The 20,609-nt window shown below is 33.8% G+C and overlaps 1 protein-coding gene and 1 long non-coding RNA gene across 21 annotated transcripts in view; one reads left to right on the plus strand and one right to left on the minus strand.

The window, feature by feature from the left end:
- LOC105472791 (uncharacterized) overlaps positions 1-20,609 on the minus strand; it is a 611,252-nt gene that overhangs the window by 519,020 nt on the left and 71,623 nt on the right. Inside the window, exon 1 of one of the 20 annotated variants that reach the window (XR_011622759.1) lies at positions 641-1,083. The exons of 14 other annotated variants lie outside the window; for them this stretch is intronic. The gene's annotated coding sequence lies outside the window, so the exon portion shown is untranslated. Of the gene's footprint in view, positions 1-557; positions 1,084-20,609 lie in introns of those variants that run through there. 5 more of the 20 variants (XR_011622758.1, XR_011622755.1, XR_011622757.1 and 2 more) reach the window with 5 other exon arrangements.
- On the plus strand, positions 964-9,332 carry LOC105472789 (uncharacterized). The gene is made up of 3 exons (XR_981799.2): positions 964-1,020; positions 4,132-4,215; positions 9,205-9,332. It is a non-coding gene; the product is annotated as an uncharacterized lncRNA (long non-coding RNA).

Consider the following 20,609-nt stretch of genomic DNA (forward strand, 5'->3'; position numbering starts at 1 on the left):
CACCATGTGTTAAACTTTCTTCAATTACCATCTCTTTCCGCCACAAAAACAAACAAACAAAAAAAAAAAAACAAAAAAAAAAACAAAAAAACAACCTGTCTGATACACACATGTCAACATCTGCAAATTGTGTCCATAATTAAATTACATGTATCAAATATTTCTTTTCCTTTTATAATATATCATACAAAACAATCTTTTTTCAATATACTATTAAAATGAGTAGAAAGGCATATTACAAAAAAAAAGTAAATAGATTCATGGAAGTGCTAAAAGTTGAAAAGAGTTTATGCCATGAAAAGGTAAGAAATGTTGACTTTAGAAAATAGTAAGGGTGTAGTTGTACGGAAGGATAACCTAGATCAAAGGAATCGCATCTTAACATATGCATGGATGAGGGTTGCAGGTGATTGAAACTTTTCTCAGTGATAAAAATAAAAATAAATAAAAATAATAAAATAAAATAATGGTTTTAAATGTGGAGTTTTTAGTTACAGAGATCAGGAAAGAGCTTGAGACAACCGTGAGAGAACTTAAGTAAAGGTTCATTTACAAACCTTCTTAGTCATTCAGTCTCTACCCCCTCCTCAGCATGTGCAGGGCAGCTGAGCATAGATGCTTCTCCAGCTGAAGAGCTCACCTTTAATCTGAGCGGAAGATTTTCCTGAATGTCTTACAGTGGCAGCTGCAGTCGGTGAGAGGAGGAGAAAACAGAAGAAGATGGCTCTGAATCTCCTTAATGGAGCTAGTTATTGAGGAGAGAAAGGGAAAAGCAGCTCTACCTGAAACAAAATTAATCAAAGTACACTACCCTGAACTAAGTCCTCCACCCTATGGTATTTCTAGCCTGCATGCCCTACAGCCTCATAATCTAAAGAGAAGCTTGCCTGACAACTGGACTGGCTCACAATCAGGCTTCTGACCTCACAGGAGGGGGCCTTTAGGGCAACAGACCTACAAAACTGCAAAGCAAACCGTGCTGGCAAAGGGATCAATCAGCATAGAAGCTAATTCACAGATGTGAGTGACACATTGAGCTTCAAGTTATAAAATGTCAACAGAGATAATGAAAAAATTGGAATAATGTGTTTAATCCATGGTAGTAAACTCAGATTTAAAGCATGTATTGCATCTCTAAAATAAAAACAGGCTGACATATAAAAGAACAATAAAAGAACGTAAAAGAACTATTAGAAATGAAAAGTATGAGTGCCAACATTAATTTTAAAAGAATCAAAAAGAACACTTAATAAAATAGGTGGTCCTTGATTAATAATTTGGATGATAAAGACAAGGAAATATTCCAGAATAGAAAATTTAAAACACTTAGATATTGAAAATATTAGGAAATTAAATGCCAATGATAAGAAAGTATAACATACACCTACTGGAGAACCAGAAGAAAGAAAAGAGACAAATGGTGAGTATAAATAATTACAGAAATAGGGGGCCGGGCGCGGTGGCTCAAGCCTGTAATCCCAGCACTTTGGGAGGCCAAGACGGGCGGATCACGAGGTCAGGAGATCGAGACCATCCTGGCTAACACAGCGAAACCCCGTCTCTACTAAAAAATACAAAAAACTAGCCGGGCGAGGTGGCGGGCGCCTGTAGTCCCAACTACTTGGGAGGCTGAGGCAGGAGAATGGCGTAAACCCGGGAGGCGGAGCTTGCAGTGAGCTGAGATCCGGCCACTGCACTCCAGCCCGGGTGGCAGAGACTCCGTCTCAAAATAAATAAATAAATAAATAAATAAATAAATAAATACAGAAATAATAGAAAACAAGTCTATAAGAAGAATATTTAAACTGAAGGACATCATGGATTACGAGAAAAAATGAAAGCCAGAGAGAGAATTCTGAAGTTTCAGAATTCCAAACACCAAAAGAAAATAATAAAATATATTGCAAGAGAAAAAAAAAACACAGAGAAAAGAGAATCAGATTGACATCAGAGTTTTCATTAGTACCATTGCATGTCAGGAAAAACAAAAAACAGATTTAATCTAGAATTCTAGATTTAATTTTTTAAAACTTAAAAAGAAAATATTTTAGGCTGCAAAGCTCTAGTGTCCACAAGTATCTTCTGAATATATATATATATATATATACACACACACACACACACACACATTCACATACACATAATCTAGGTAAACAAAAAAGAAGTTGGACAATGAGAAAATGATCCAAGTGAAGAGTAATGTGAAAAGAAACCACAAGGTGATTTGAACAGTAGGTAATATAGCACCAAAAATTCTTCAGGAAGAAAATAGGTCTCATTCCCTAAATTGTTTGATTAAGTCACCTCTTAATGATAATTTAAAGATACATATACATAACTTCTTAACAATAAAGGCAAATAAAAGATCCAAGTAAAAAAAATCAATTGTTCAAGAATAGCAGAGTCCAAATATAAAGAAACTTTATTCAAATTATTCTGAAAAATATAGGAGGAAGGAATACTTCCAAATACATTATATGAAGCCAGGATTCTCCTGATACCTAAACCAGAAAAGACACATCAAAAAAAGAAAATTACAGGCCAATATCTCTGGTGAATATTGATGCAAATATCCTCAAGAACATACTAGCAAGGCAAATTCAACAACATACTAAAAAGGTCATTCATCATGACCAAGTGAGATAGATCCCTGGGATGCAAGGATGGTTGAATATACACAAATCAATCTATGTGATACATCACACTGACAGAATGAACGACAAAAGCCATACAATCATTTCAATTGATGCTGAAAAAGCATTTGATAAAATTCTACACATTTTTATGATAAAAACTCTTTAAAAAGTGGGTATAGAAAAAATATGTCTCACATAATAAATGTCATATACAACAGACTGATAACTAGTATCATATAGAATGGGGGGAAAACTGAAAGCCTTTAGCTAAGATCTGGAACAAGACAAGGATGCCTAACGTCACTATTGTTATCAACATGGTTCTGCAAGTTGTAGCTAGAGCAGTCAGACAAGAGAAGGAAATAAAGGGCATCCAAACAGAAAACGAAGAAGTCAAATTTTCCCTGTTTGCAGATGATGTGATCTTATATATGAAAACACCTAAAGAATCCACCAAAAACCTATCCCACTGCTAGGTGTGTAGTCAAATAAAGAAAATCAATATATCCAAGAGATACCTGCACTCATGTTTATTGCAACATCATTCACAAGAGCCAAGATTTGGAAGCAACCTAAGTGTCCATCAACAGATGAGTGGATAAAGAAAATGTGGTACATATACACAATCAAGTACTATTCAGCCATAAAGAGAATGAGATCCTGTAATTTGCACCAACATGGACAGAACTGAAGGTCATTATGTTAAGTGAAATAATCCAGGCACAGAAAAACAAACTTCACCTGTTCTCACTTATTTACTGAAGCTAAAATTTAAACAAGTGAACTCATGGAGATAGAGAGTAGAAGGATGGTTACCAGAGACTGGGAAAGTTAGCAGAAAGGTAGGGAGAAGTGGGGATGGTTAATATGCACACACACACACACAAATAGGAAAAATGAATAAGACCTAGTATTTGCTAGCACAACAGAGTGACTACAGTAAAAAAAATAATGTAATTATACATTTTAAAATAACTAAAAGAGCATAATTGGATTGTTTGAAACACAAAAGATGAATGTTTGAAGTGATGGAGACCTAATTTACCCCGATGTAATAATTATGTATTACGTAACTGTATCAAAATATCTCACATATCCCATAAATATATATGCCTATTATGTGCCCACAAAAATTAAAAATTGAAAAAGAAATATGAAGAAATTTTGTTCGGAGCAACTGAATTAAAAAGAAAAAATAATTCATTTGCCATCGAATGAACTTAGCACAAATTGTGAGCCCAAAACAATACTAGAATGTTTTCTACATGTTAAATAATTTAATTCTCATAATAGTCTTGAAGTAAATATTTACGATGTGATAGTAAACACACAGACAATGAAACTGATGCTCTAGACATTTAAATTTCCTGCCCAAGGCCTTCCAGATAATAGTGAAGGGAATGGGGTCCAGTGTCCAAAGACAAAATGGGCTCATTGTTTAATGTTAAAATTCACAACGCTAATTTTTTTTCTACATTTTCAACTTTTCTTTTAGATACAGCAGCTACATGTGCGTATTTGTTACATGGGAGCATTGTGTGATGCTGAAGTTTGGAATATGGAATCCATCACCACGACAGTGAGCATAGTACCCAATAGATAATTTATTAGCCCCCACCCCCTCCCTACACCCTCTAGTAGTCCACAGTGCCTATTGGTCCCATATTTATGTCCATGCTGATACTAAATTTAAATTTAATTTGAATAACCATTTGTCAGGATATTGAAAGCATTCCTTATCAAGGGAAAAGTTGTATTCAAACATTAATTTTTACTCATTTAACTATTCAACAAATATTAATTGTGCTGATGTTACAGGCCAGACAATATATTCATAACACAAAGAAAAATAAAACATCTCAGCCTTCAAGAAGCATATAAATTAGTAGATTATTGATCCAAGATAGATGCACGCTTAAAATAAACTTCTTTATCATTAAGCTGTCATCCCTGCTCATTACTGCCTTAGAGATTTTTGACCCTTTGATCATGGTATCCCCACATTAGCCTTCCAGATAACTCCATGAGAATCCCTACAGCCCAGAGATGTTTTACACAAAGGAAAAAATATTGTTTGAATCCTTCAACATGAATCACTACGGTTGAGATTATTGAAGTTTTCAATGCTTTATAATATCACTTCCAGATCTTTCTTATTCCATATAACACTTGTGAATAGGCACACTGAGAAGAGGCAATGGGCCCACAGGACTGAAGAAAGTCAGAAGAATATGCAGATGGAAACAGAAAGATGTTCTTATAAGTTACATGCTCAGCTATGATCTAATAGAGGAAGAAGAAATTAAAATAATTGTTTGTTGTGATACTTGAAAACTCAGCTGGTAACTCACCATGGGGATTTCACCACGTTATCTTTAGGAATATCTGAAGTTACTGGTTCTGTAATACATTATTGAGGCATTTAAAAATTAAGGGAAATTGTATGACTCAATCTTTTCCAATAATATTAGTTGATGCAAAAAATAACATAGATTTTACTGTGGACACAAAAATTCCCAGAAGTGACATGCTTGTAAATAGTTACACTTTCAGTCAATTAATTTCTTTGAATTGTGGCATTTAAAGGACTCAGTAAGCATGAACAGGAAAAACATGTAAGTCAGTAAAATATTAACCACTGTGTTAGACTGGAAATGACAATTTTCAACAATGTTTTATGCTTCGTTAGTCAGTTAAATTTTCTATCAACATAGGCTTAGTAACCAGTTGAAAACCATGATCACATTCTGGAAATTCAGATTACGAATACTAAAGATATAGTCTCCTTTGTCATAACAGGCAACATGTATTCCTTAAAAAGTGTAAATATAACATAGAAAAATACAAGTCCACATAAATAATAGAGAATTTATGTTTAATTTTCTAAAGAAACTACTTCTTAATTTAGTTGGTTGTTATTTTTTTGTTTACTGTAAAGTTTATTCTTTCATAGGTTAGCTGCTTTATATAAATGACTAGAATAAAAATGGAATGATCAGTCTTTTGAAAATTAGTGTATCATCATGTATATATTTGTCCTCTAACTTATAAAGAATTTTCTGTGAAAAGACAAGGTATTTGTGTACCTAAAGCATGTGATAATCTTGGCTCACTAAGTTGCCATTAAAAAGAGCAATTTAATATTTCCTAAACCAAATATTTCTTATGCATCTTCTCATTGAAATCTATAAGCTAGGTATTATATTATTCTTATATTCTCACATTAGCAAATAAGAATCTGAGGGTTAAAAGACCCTTGTCAAGGCCACACAACTAGCGAAAGATGAACCAGCACTCCATCTTAGGCAGTCAGAATTCAGAATTGAAGCTTTAAAACACCATGTATTATTGAGATATGTTCTCAAGCCACACAAACACAGTGGTAACTGTGATGTAGCAAAACCATCTGCATAGCAGTATGTTCTACTAAAAAAAATTAAATGCACCTACATGCATACATACATACATACACATGTAGAAAAAAAGATTAAGACCAAAATAGTAATCACTATTATAACTGTATAGTGGGATTATAGGGAACCTCTTTTTTTTTTCTATGCTTTTCTATAGGTTTTCCGCTTTCTGCAAAAAATACTTAGTTTTATTAACTAGCTCAGATTAATTGAAATCCTTATTAATTTTTTCTTATAATGCTAATAAACTTTGGATATAATCTTATGACCTCAATATATGATTATAATAATACATGAAAAGGTTTTATCTTTGATCTAGTTACTCTAAGTTTGATAATTTTGTTTTGAAGTTATGAGGGTTAAGAAATATTCTGATCTGAAAACATTGCCGCCACCTATAACTTGAGTACTAATTCTAGAGAATAAATATTATTCAGCTACAGCTTTTGCTAATATTTGATTTGATTTCAAACAGGCATTCTTGAAGTATATTCTGTCTTCTTGAGATTTAAATAAGATAAAGTATTTAGCCACCAGTTCACAGGATAAACACAAGAAATATCAGCTAACTATAGCTCATATACATCTGAAAAGGAATATCAAAACTATCCAGTATTTATTTTTGAAAAATTACATTTTTATTTTCCCTTCACATTTTTTCAGTTGAATAGGAATTCTCTTAATGGAATTCTGTTTAACCATTTGCCCACTCCTCTCAATTCCCCCGTCACACTTCCTCTGCTGGTTTGCTTGCAGACTGCTCCCCTCCTCATTTGAGTCGTAGCTCCCAAGTCAATTATTTTCCCTACATTTGATATTCTCTTCAAAGCTGTTATCATAATCATATACATTAATTTACACATGAACAGATTAAATATAATTATGAAAATTTTTCATTTCAATGGAAAAAAGATTAAATACTTTGGGAAAACAAAATAAAAATGAATTTCTAAAAGAATTGATTTTAATTTTAGATGTGGAAAGAAGACAAGTGCAAAAAAGTTAGAGAAAAAACCTAGAAAAATTCTGTGCTTAAATTGCGTGTTAATATTCCTGAATTCTTATTCTATTTTTAAAAAATGTCAATCAATGTCTTCAATGGACATAAATATTACTACAGTGAAGATAACATATTTTAAATATACATTAAATATGTGACCTAAAATAACCAGAATTGTATTCAAATACTTGGTATTCTATATGTTTGTAATCAGCTTCCTATTTTTTTCTGGAAGCGTGCTTATTTTAAAGCACTAATTTTTGTTTATATCACAAACATAAATTTTAGTTTCATAGGAAATGTATGTAATTGTAGTGAAATGGATATGAAATTAATATGATGTGACGAAATTCAACTCAATTAAAAAAACAAATTTAAATATACCAAACATGACTGAATTATTTACACAATGCTAATTATATCTATTTCACAAATTTGATTTTACATTTTACTTCCAAATCCATCATAAGTTTTACAACTTAATAAATACTAAAAAGAATTCCTACCCAGGTAATTTTGGGAAATTACAAAATATCATGAAAGGAGTCTTGTAAATTTATACATCAAAAAGCATTTCAAAATGTATTAAATTTAAATGTAAACACTTGACCATTTGGATTTAAAAGAGATATCCAATCCACAGGAGTTCAACATGTCAGTGACAGTTTTAAGGAAAATTAACTCGAATTCAGTATGATTTTCAACAGTTTAAGAACAGTTGAAACTTTCAAAAAACATTTAAATACATCCATTATCAAAATAATTGACTTGCCACCATTCATGGCATTTTAACACCTTAACTGTTTGATAAAGATTGCCATGCACTATGATTGGTGGTCACATCAAATTCTAAACACTCAATTCAGAAAGAATCTCTGGGTTTTGTTTTTGAGAATACCTCTAAAACAAAACAGTTACCACACATATTCATGATTCTCAGAAAGTTATTTGTTCTGTATGATTTAATTTTTATACTTCTTTAAGTGGTATTTCCCAAAGTGAAAATCACTCCACAGTACGTGTTATCTAGATCAACATTAAGAAAAAATGAATATACCTCCTTTTGTTCATATCCCCGATCCACTCTCCCTGAAAATAAACTTAGAGTAAGTAGATATATTCAGTGCTATTGGGGAAAATATTGTAGGCAGGTTAGTTACACGTAAGAACTACTGTTATGAATAGTGAGATGGACATAATGCCTTTCCTGCTTTATTTCAAATGGATATTGGAAGATTAGAATAAGAAAAAAATAGATAAAAGACTGTTAAAAAAATACAAAGTCTACATATAGTTAAGAAAGATAAAACAAAAGAGGATGTCCGAAGAGATGCTGGAAGAAAGTGCTAAACAGGAAAGGGCTGTGGCCCATATGGTAGGCTACATTCGCACACACATAGAGTATGTGTGCTCTGAGACACCAAAGAGTGCATTAAGATATCTTGGCTCTAATTGGGGCCTCTGTAAATGTCAGTACATTTATCATGTTGTTTAGGCACCACACTGTTTAAAACCACAGCAAAGGATTTATCTCTTTTGGGTTGGTGTTTGGGGTCAAAAGCTACTAAAAATTGTTTCAAGTTTCAGGTTACTCTTTATTTTACTCAGTCTTAATCAACATATGAGACTCTCTGGTCCTTTCACAAAAGAATAATTTAAAGTACATTAATTAATGATTTATTAAATGTAAAGTCACTAAGTTTATTGATAATCCTATCATTAAAGAATAATGTGGGTAAAAGGGCAATGCATATAATGCAATTGAGCTTCAAGAAAGAACAAAAAATGAACTACCTTTTAAAGAAAATCCAACAGTTTATTAGAAGCATGACAAAATAAACAAGTAAAGGTATGGTGATAAGAACCAAATGGAAAAAAGAAGTATATGTGCATTTGCCAATTTTATAGGAAAGTCACCAACTGTAAATGCAACGAGGAATCTGAATGAAAGGCTTCCACACTACTTATTCCAGTTGCAGTACATTATGGCTGTGGTTATTAGACAACTCTTCATATTGGTAAAATTGAAGTTTCCACTGGGCATTTATGTCACTGCTGAAGTCACAAAAATTAAAAACAATCAAAATGAGTTATCATTATATATCAAGACAATTCCTATTTAATGAATGAAATGTAATTTTCATCTACTTTCTAGGTTCCAGGCTGGTCTACAAGGTCAACTATAAGGAAGGTGTGTGATTTCATCTGAATACAAAAATTAAAGTAATAACATGAGGAAAATCTCTCTTGGCTATCCGTGGTTACATTTTCTCTTCTAAAAATAAAGCTGATGTTAACTGACTTGTCAATTACCCTGAACATTTCTGAGTAAAATTTCAAGCAAATTAAAACCTATCTCACAGTTTATTCTACATTCAGTAAAGCAGATACCACAAGTTACTAAAGTAAAGAAAAGTAATCAAGAAACTTGTAATTTATTTGTGTGGCAAGACCTTACATGTACAACCATCTGATCAAAATCATCTAAGATACATGATTATAAAATGAAATTCCGATAGTGAAAATAACCATAGTGAAACGTGGAAGTATTATGACATCATCCATTTTCATGCAGATGGGAAGCTAAATCATAGGATAATGAGCAAATTAAAATTAGAAATAAAGAGGAAAGAAGGCAATGTGTTTAGTTATGAGGAGATATGTGAGAATATCACCACATTGTCAGTTTATGGTGACATGAACACATCTCAATTCTAAATTTGTTTTTTTTTCTTTTTTTCATAAGAAACTCCATAGACTGTTTTTACAAGAGTTGGCAAAAGTAGACACTCAATAAATATTTGTTCAATGAAATGAATTTTTACTAGCAAACAATATATACTCATTGGGGAATGTTGTATGCAGACTTTCACCATAACAAATGATACATACTGAGCTAAGTAAGCCTTTTCTGGAAAACTAAGCTTTGTCTCAATTAATTTGCCATAGTCCTGGCCCAACCATACATCGAAGCCTCTCACATGTGGCATTTTTCTTCCTTTTCCAGAGGGACATTCTGATCAATATTGTTGAAAATAGCTTATTTCATTGTGTATTTCAGTTCCAGAGTTGCCAGATTAAAAAAAAAAAAAATCTAGTTAAATTTGTATATGAGTTAAACAATAATACTTTTTCAGTATGTCTCATGCGATACTCAGGATACCAGTCAGTACTTGGAACTTTTTACTGAAAAATTAGTCATTACTAATCTTAAATCCCAATTTAACTAGCATTAAGTCTGGTAATCTTATTCAAGTCAGTATTCAGACTGTGCCCATAAACTTCATTGAAACTGACAACATCATGAAACATTTACTGGCTCTGTATTCTGGGGAAGAAAGTCTAGTTAGTGGAGTATTGTGACTGGTTCCACTCTTCTCATGCGTTGTAAACATGTTTAAAATGCATTCCTTTTTTTAATAATATTAATGTAAAGCTAAAGATGTTTAGAAAAAAAAAATGGGTTTCATAGTGTCTTTTTCTGTCAAATCATCTCAGTGTGTCTTATAAGTGACAAATGGATGACCTCTCAAATGTCTTAGGGAGACATAAACCATGTTTTTCATCTCAAGATCAGACTGAGAAAAAGGGGGAAAAAGCGTGTTAACTCCATGTGTGAAAAAGAAGAGAGATGGGAGTGGAACTTAGTTATATAAACTTGTCATTGAATTAATTCAATATACACAGTACATAGTGATATTTTTCACAACTTCAGAACATTCTTGAGTGTAACTAATTGAGACATGACTCATTGATGAGCAGTCATTCCAGTCATTCCAGCCACTGCATGAGATATTGTTGAAAGCAAGTGTACAGCCAGAAAATGATTATTTACACACTATCAATGGAGTTGTAGCTCACTTAGCAATTAAGAGTCATTTTTACTTCTGAACCTACAAGCGTTTCTAATGCATCTTTGAAAGTTTTATGTAAAACTTCACATAGAAATACATGAGGAGGATGTATTTTTCTATTTCAGATTTTATTTTTGTAGCGTACACTGTTCTCAATCTATTACCTCTACATTAAAAACATAATTCAAATGCTTGAAACAATACTCTGCACTTATGATGCATACTTTTTTTTTTTTTTTTTACCATATAATGGCTCCTTATTATGATTTTGACTTTGCCCATAATGGACTGAACTTCTTATTTTCCCAGAGGAGAAGACAGCAAGGAAAATAATTTTTTAAAAAATTAAAACTTTAAATTATCCCCTTTGCCTTGCATGTTTGTTCCATCCTTATTACGGATATGGGACAGAATTATCACTTTCTGGAATGTTTTCATTTAGTGGAGTATTGTGCTGTGGACACCCTGACATATTTCAGGGTGTATTTTGAGCCTCTTTTCCTCCTCCCTTCAGCACGCTATGCAGATGTGCCACTGGTGGCATTTCATGACTAATTTTCAAGTCTACATTTGGTCTTACACTGTGAAAAAAAAAATGACATTGTTTTATTAGCTTTGATTTTTAAATGGCAATAATAAGGTTAAAATGTCATCTGTTCATTTAAGGTATATGTCATCCAGAGCATATAGTGACTTAGTGTTAACCAAAATGCATGTTAAAGTGCTTCAGAAATCATGCAATTCAGATAAATGCTAAATCCTACCTTCAATGGGGCTAAACTCATAGCCCCATAACAGCTACTTATATAGCACTTACATTGTATTAGTTATTACAAGTAATCTAGAGATGATTTAAAGCATATGAGAAAATATGCATAGGTTATATGTGAATACTACGCCTATTTATTTATTTATTTACTTTTCGAGACAGAGTCTTGCTCTGTTGCCCAGGCTGGAGTCCAGTGGCATGATAGTCGGGATTACAGGCATGCGCCACCATGCCCATACTATTCTGTTTGGATCTTACACATCATACCTATAAAAAGTCGATCACTAAAATGCCTAAAAAGTTGATCACTAAAATGCTTGTGTATATATATACACATATATATATATATACACACACACACAGAAATAGTTTCATTCTGCAAGAATATTAGAGAACACAATATGTATGTGTCAAGGTGAGACAAATAGAGGCAAGGTATCAGGGCTCCTTAACACCTAACACAACACTTAGAGTGCTTCTTTAATGTAAGATATAAGCATACCTTTCACATAATATGGTAACGGCAGAATTAGCTTAGTAGTAATCACCATTCCTGGAAAGATAACTCAGAACAAATAAGTGAAAAATTCATCATCTTTTATGAGAGAGGACATCATTTTAGAGCTAGGATAAGTATGGATATTGACTAGAGAAAAGATAAAAATCGTGTAGTAACAATGTGCAGAACCTATTCATATCAGGAAGAGAGTGGATATTTTTGTGAGCCTAAGCATATTTTTGGACCCAGAAGCAGAATTCAACTACATAAAAACCATTGTCACGGCTGGTTCCATATAACAAGTGTAATATGTCCTGGAAAGTAGCCTATGGCAACAGTGGTTGCCTGATCCAGTTACTGTGAACTTTATTCAATGAAAAGTTCTGCCTAACAAATGCATTCACCAGTCCTGCTATGGAGGAACAGGTCTCTAAAACAAAGACGTTGTTTAATATTATCATTCTTGGATTGGTGTATCTGAATATAATATAATCTATTCTTACATAGGCTTTTAAAAAATATTGAGTTGAGATTTGGGGAGTTGGAGGTTTGAAGAGAATGAAGGTCCAAGGCGCTCATAACAGTGGAAATAACTTCCTTTAGGGACTAAAAAGCTAATGTTTGTAACAAAAAAGATATTTGGTGGTAAAACTAGAATTAAAAAACATAATATAATATAATGTAATATAATATAGAACTGAAACTGCACACTTTAGCAATCCTGAACAAATTTTTAAAACAATGTGGGTCTATATGAAATGTTCAACACTAGATCCTTATTAAAATTATATTTATATGTGAGGAAGTAATTTTGATGCTTTCATCAAATTTGAAGCTGCCCATATACACAGAGCTCTTATTAGCAATGCAAAGAGTACGAAGATATATAAAGAAGCATGCACTTTCAGTAACACAGGATAGAAACTGAGAAGCTCTGTTAATAATGAGTATGAGGAAGAAAGTTAATCCAAATTTCAGAGGCTTTGGAACTGCATAGGAATGAGCTTTTCAGGTTATTAGTTTCATTGCTCATTAACTAGACAGACTTGAGAGCTTAATAAGTAACCAGAGAGTCTATTTATAGCATTTTTAAAACATGGTCTTTCCTAGGAGTTCTGGGCTGTTTATCATATTGCTCCGAGTTGACAAGGTCATGCAGAATTTTAGTGTGAAGAGAGACTATAACCTCAAGGTCCAAATTCCCTAGGTTGTGTTGGAGGTAAACTGGCATGAGAAAGTGATAACAGAGCAGGCTGGGCTTTTTATCTTCCCCAGATCCTCTGGAACATCTCTTTGAAGGCTTTTTTTACCTAGGTGCAATTTTGTCCCCCTTCCATTAAAGATTACTCAGTTATCTCAACAGCTTCTATTAGGGTTAAGTGAATTTACCTCAGCCTTCTAAAAGGAAACCAGACTCCTACAAGTTGCTAATATACACTTGCTAACCCATGACCAGGTCACAAATAAACTAGCTTATAAAATTTATGTGGATTCTTTGCTTCACGTGTTGCTCCTCTACTCCACTTTAAGCCTTCTTCTACTAACGTGTTTTCTTTTTTTAATAATGAACATCTGTGACAGCATCTTTGCCAAAATAAATAAAATTAAGAAGATGATTCTGTGGGGTTATGCTAAACAATTTTTTAAACAGGTTCAGATTTCTTCTGAACAGAGTACAAAATAAATGTCTCCATATGCTGGTTCCTATTTATTATTGTGTGTGAGAGAGAAAGGCAAAGCTAAGAGAGAGAGTTAGAAAGACAGACCATAATTATAGTCATTAAAAGTTACTTAGCACAGTTTTATAAGTGACTTTTTAATTAAGAAATGTTTTCAATACAAAGAAGGGGTCCTGCTTTCTCATTCAATAAGTTTTGATGTATATTTTCCAAAACGTTTTTATTTCTGTCATTAAGAGGAAAGCCAGTCCATTTTGGTGTTGGACTTGCCGGAAGTGTTGTGGCCATCAATGTTATCAGTTTTGCTCCTGGCTAAAGTAAAATCCCGTTCTTCCTCTGCTGTGCTTCTTTTCTGGCTTTACATGCACAAAACAAACTGTACAAACATGTCAGGAAAGGACAATAAAAGGCTAACTCTTTCCATTGCATCACAGATTTGAAACAGTCAAGACAAATGATTAATCCACGATGCTTCAAAACTATTTTTTCTGATAATAATATTTACATCAGGCTTCTTTGCTTCCTTTTTTTTTTTTTTTCAAGAGGTATCTTTTCTTTCTTTCTTTACCTTCAAATTATCTACTTCCTTTGGTTTTAGATTTGTTTGTCATTAGCAGGACAATGTTACAGTTTTATTCTATTTGCTAGCCTAGTCTACAAATCGTTGTCTTTAACAGGAGTTTTTATTATGTTTTCCTGTAATGTTATACTCTTCTACTCAGGCTTGGGTCCCTGATCCTAATTGGTGACTTCTCTGTCTCCAGCTGGTTCTGTTTATCTTTCTCTCCTTTTTCCTTTCCTTTGGGTAATTTTTATTTTTTTATCCTCTTCTACTGGATCTCTTTCCTGCTCCTTATTTCTGTATTACTGTTGTCATAAATTTTAATTCAATCTTTTTAACTATATGACATTTCATTACTGTTTTATAAATGAATATCTGTTTTGATTAGTGATTCTCAAATTTAGATAAGGAATTCTCAAAACTGATCCCAAGGAACATTTGGCAAAGCATAGTGACATTATTGGTTGCCACAATTGGGAGCTAAGAGTAAGAGGTGACACTGGAATCTAGTGGGAGAGGAAAAGGATACTGCTAAATGTCTTGCAATAAACAGGACAGCTCCTGTATTAGTCTATTTTCACACTTCTAAAAAGAACTGCTGGAGACTGGGAAATTTATAAAGAAAAGAGGTTTAATTGACTCACAGTTCCTCATGCATGGGGATGCCTCAGGAAACTAACAATCATGGTGGAAGAGGAAGCAGGCACATCTCACACAGCAGCAGGACAGGAACAGAGTGATCAGGGGAAATTACCATTTATAAAACCATCAGCTCTCATGAAAACTCACTATCACAAGAACAGCAAGGGGGAAACTGTCATCACAACCCAATCACCTCCCACCAGGTCTCTCGTTAGATACATGGGGATTACAGTTAGAGATGAGATTTGCATGGGGACACAGAGCCAAACCACATCACCTCCCTACAGCAGAGAGTTCCTGGCTCAAAATGTCAATCATACTGATCTTGAGAAACTCTGGTTTCAATTTAGCCATATTTGCCACTTTCTTTGCATTTCACTTTTCTTGCTTCCCATACTTTACGTCTGAGCTCACTGTCCCTCTACTGGAATGAAGGGTATATGCTTAACAAACTCAGTTTTTGCTGTTGTCTTCTCTCTCTCTCTCTCTCTCTCTCTCTCTCTCTCTTTCTTTCTTTCCTTTTAACTTTATCTTTATCCTTGGAATTTATTTTGCAAAGTGTGAAATTATAGAATGGAAGGAAGTTTTCTTTGGGTTACATGTCGACTATGGACAAATAAGCTGGCAACTTAGTACTCACTCATTTGAAAGAAACCTTCCCTTTTATCTCTGACTGTGATGCAGCTCTTCCTTCAGGTATTTGATGTACTGATGTGCACTATGATGTATCACAGTGTAGATTTCTTATTATTTTTCCTGCTTGGAGTTCACTGAGCTTTTTGAATTTGTGAACAAGTATATTTAATCACATCTGGAAAATTATTAACTATTACTTCTTCACATTTTGCCACTGTTTCTCCTCTCTCTACTCTTCTTAAAGACCAATTAAACATGTTGAAGCATATTCACAAACTCCATGTCTCATAACCTCTTTTTCATATTTTCCATCTTTTTTGGTTCCTTGCACACCATTCGGGATATAGCTCTTAGATTATCAACTATCTCTTTAATTGTGCTATTCTGATGTTCAACCAAACCACTGAGATTTTTTTTATTTCCAGAAATTCAATTTTTTTTTTTTTTTTTTTTTTTTTTTTTAGATGGAGTCTTGCTGTATCACCCAGGCTAGGCTGGAGCACAGTGGCGCAATCTCGGCTCACTGCAACCTCCGCCTGCTGGGTTCAAGCAATTCTCCTGCCTCAGCCTCCCAAGTAGGTGGGACTACAGGTGAATGCCACCATGCCCAGCTAATTTTTTGTATTTTTAGTAGAGACGGGGTTTTACCATGCTAGCCAGGCTGGTCTCAAACTCCTGACCTCGAGATTCATCTGCCTCGGCCTCCCAAAGTGCTGGGATTACAGTGGTGAACCACTGTGCCCAGCCCCCAATTTGATTTTTTCCCTAAATCTGCTATGCTTCCTTTCATATTTCCTGTTTCTTCCAGATTTTAAAGCTAGTGTTTTATTTCTTTAGAAGAGTAAGAATAGTGAATTTTTATTATCTGTAATCACTACATTTGAAATACATGCAGACCTGTTTCTTCTGTTTCTTTTTTTTTCCTGCTGTTTCTGGCTCATGATATTTTGTTTTATTGTGTACTCAGTTGTCTTAGAAGGATACACCCATTTTATAAAAAGAATATTTATGGGACTCTTTAAGGACTAGATGAGGTTCCCCTCAAGATGATTTGGCTTTACTTCTGGGTACACTAACAGTCTGAGAATTCTTCAATTCAAGTTCCTAGTTTGAGGATACTGAAAGCACTCATCTCAGGATGAGAATGCAAAACTTCAGGGACTGTTTTTTACCTTTGTCTCCTAAGCTCATATATGCCCTAAGCATGTAACTCTAATGACCCAGCTTAATGACGGGAGGGTCTTTACTACATTTTCCACCTTGTGGGTTTAAGACCTTGATTCTTCAAGGCCACAAATATGAAGCTCAAATCTACTTAGATCGTTCAATGTCTTTGGGACAAAAGTGGGTTTATTTCTATGTGTCTGCTCACATATCTGGATACCTGCTTCCCCTACAATTTTGTCCCAGTTGCTCTTCACTGGCTAATCTATTCTTTAATACTTTTAGAGACATTAAAAAAATATATATGTTCTGTACTATGGCTTTTACAAAAGGATGTGCTCAAATAACTAACCAATATTAAAGTAAGTTGTTAAAACATGGTGTCTTATATGCAATGCTCAGTGAATATCTATAGCTTGTCAGTGATTAAAATTTCTAATATTCTTGACATAAAATCATTGTATGATGCACTAAGATGTTAGGAGTCTAATGGATAACATTTATTATGACTTAGAGTTATTATGAAGGTTAAATAAAAATTAAATCAATTGCTATCCACATGAATATATTACGCTTATGTTGGCAAAGCTAAAAAGTTGTTATCTCACCTAATGAAAATATTAACAATTTCAGTTTTTTTATGTAATAATAATACACATCATAGAGTTGAGGTTTGTCATACTCCAGGCACCTGTATTGTCTCATTTAATCATCAAATCTATCTCTAAGAAACAGATCATTTTACAGAATAAAAACAATGGAAGCACAAGGAAGTTAAAGTACCTAAAGTCACATAGCTGGTAAGTGACGAAGACAGAATTAGGCCTCAGGATTATAACTCTTGAACCCATGTTCTTAACTATATGAAATGACTTTATTTCCATATGTTGGCTTCTACAGAATCAATTTTGTTTATAGGAAGCTGGTAAACAATGAAGCCAATGATTATAACTATTAACATTCCTAAAATCCCTAATAAATATAAATCCATATATTCACTTTGTCCTGGAGGAGTTATTTGCAAAAGAAATGGATCATTCGCTTAAAAAAAAATAAATTTTCATTCCCAAGAGACCTTATTTAATTTTATATCTCTGATCACCAAAATATACAGTAAGATCATTAGAGTCTAATAAAATTAAATCTTATCATTTCAATAGTCTACTGATGATCTAGATTTCTGTTTTATGATTGATCAGCAGAGCTTTTTTAAGATTATGATTTATGGGAGAACATTCAAAACTTCAAAGGAATCTTTGCAAAGGAACTAATCAAGCAGAATTAAACCTCACCACATAAAGAGAAAACTTTCTGAGTCATCAGTTCAATAAAATTACAGTTACATAAGAGAAGCCTGAGTGAATTGTTACTAATTGTAGCCAAAAAACAAAAAGTTACACATCATGGAAAAGAAGAGTGAGCTGCAACGATGGTTTCATTTTTATTTATAAACATAGCAATCCCTAAAGGGTTCAAGTTGATTAGAAATTATGTGCATGTGTAATAAAAAGTGGATTTTTTCCCCAAGAATTTGGCATCTAACAAAAATTTTCAGTGCTTTAAAGAATAAGAAAAGGGTAAAGGAAATAGCAAGTTCAATCAAATGTTCCCAACCTTTCTCAAATCCTCAAATACCAAGGTACTTGAATTAGTTCCTGTCATTTGGCTGATGAGTGAATTGGGATTGTTTTGAAATCAACTGTTGTCAACAGACTCATTAATTTCCCAAGAACTGGTCAATAGTTTACTTATTTTTTGAAACGCATTATTAAAGTTGACTACAAGAAATTGGATTTGAGTCATGCTGATTTAAATAGCTGCTATTTTTTTCTATGAAACTTTACAGTATTAAGTAATCTAGAAGCATAGTCAGTCACTCTTTCCCCAGTTGAAATAAAACTTAATATATATTATAAACTTTTTCCTATAGTTTATCATATAGGATAGCCATATCATAATATCTGATGGATATATTTGTTTTGCCTTTAGTCATTAAACTTTTTCATTTGACTCCATCAACTTCCAGATGGTATATTTATTTAAAAATCAAAATAAACCCTGAAGTATGACTAGGAACACAAAATCCAGTTTTTTTAAAAACTCCAACTTAGAGAGTCAGGTTTCATTTTAGAAAACATAATGCCCCAAACTATTGCTTTTTCAGAGAAATAAGAATCCACTAAGCTGATACATTTACTTTGAAAACCCAACAACCTCAGTCAATAATTTAAATAATTTCAAAAGATGATTTAATTATATCAGCAGCTTTGGGAATGTTAAGAACATCTACATTTGTTGCTGTTATTTATTATTGTTTTGGTTTTGTTGTGTTAAAGCAAACTAATATGCCCTGAGGAGTAGTCCGTACTTCTATATTTGAGTTCTTGTGGACAAACTGTAACCTAGCTTAATAGGCAGAAAAGATTGAAAACCTAACTTAGGCGGTTGTGCCTATAACAACAGCTGCATCTTAGCCCATCCCAGCAGCCATACTTCAACCACTCATAGACTGCTGAGTGTTCAAATTGTGTTCGAATAAGGCAAACGCCAACCTGTAACCAATCCCACTGTTTCTGTACCTTACTGTGGATTTCTGTGCATCACTTCCCTTTTCTTGTCTACAAATTTGCTCCGATCACGAGTCATCCCTGGAGTCTCTCTGAATCTGCTGTGATTCTGGGGGTTGCGCCATTCGCGAATCATTCATTGCTCAATTAAACTCCTTTACATGTAATTCAGCTGAAGGTTTTTGTTTAACAGTTGTTTCATGTTTTTTTAATAAAGAAGTGACCAGATGATTAGGTTCATTTCCAGCGGATATTTCCTTTTCTGTGTGTGGCAATTGGAAGATGGATAACTAGTGAGTTCCTGTGAGAACTGTCAAAATGGCATTGCTGTAGTTTTATGACAGCAAAAAGATGACATTTAAGATCACATTAAATTCAAGAAGAATGCTGTATGAGTCCAAGTTTTGATTTCTTGCAAGTAACTAAATAAGGTGTATTTTTTTATTTTTGACTTTAGTCATGTCTCTGGTAGAAAAACAGTGGTATAGCCACGAATCTCCAATTCAACACCCATCATTGCTGAAGCTTTCCAAGAGAGATGTAGAGGGACATTCAGACAAATTCACGTGGCTCCTACCAATATGGTTTGGTCCTAAAACCCCTTGAAAATGGTGAGTCGTGCCACCAATGACTTCCAAGAATCTTGTTTTGCTCCTCTAGATTCATTGTTATCCTATAAACATCTTTGCTGTTTAGACGTATGTAAATATGAGGCCACAACCTCATATTTACATACATATAATATGTGGAGACTCCAAAACATGAACTCTAGGAAAATCACCCGTAGAAACTTGGAAAGAAATTCTTCACTTCAGCTACAGCAGCCGGTCTAAGCTATCCCTCACTAACTTTTTGTTTGTTTGTTTGTTTGTTTGAGACAGCGAGAGCGTCTCGCTCTGTTGCCCAGGCTGGATTGCAGTGGCGTGATCTCAGCTCACTGCAACCTTCGCCTCCTGGGGTCGTGATTCTCCTGCCTCAGCCTCCTAAGTAGCTGGAATTACAGGCATGTGCCACCATGCCTGGCTAATTTTTTGTATTTTTAGCAGAGACAGGTTTTCTCCATGTTGGTCAGGCTGGTCTCGAACTCCCGACCTCAGGTGATCTGCCTGCCTCGGCCTCCCAAAGTGCTGGGATTACAGGCATGAGCCACTGCACCCGACCTGAAGACTGATTTATTTTAAGAAATTA

Source organism: Macaca nemestrina, chromosome 4, assembly GCF_043159975.1.
Source record: "Macaca nemestrina isolate mMacNem1 chromosome 4, mMacNem.hap1, whole genome shotgun sequence".
NCBI lineage: Eukaryota > Metazoa > Chordata > Mammalia > Primates > Cercopithecidae > Macaca > Macaca nemestrina.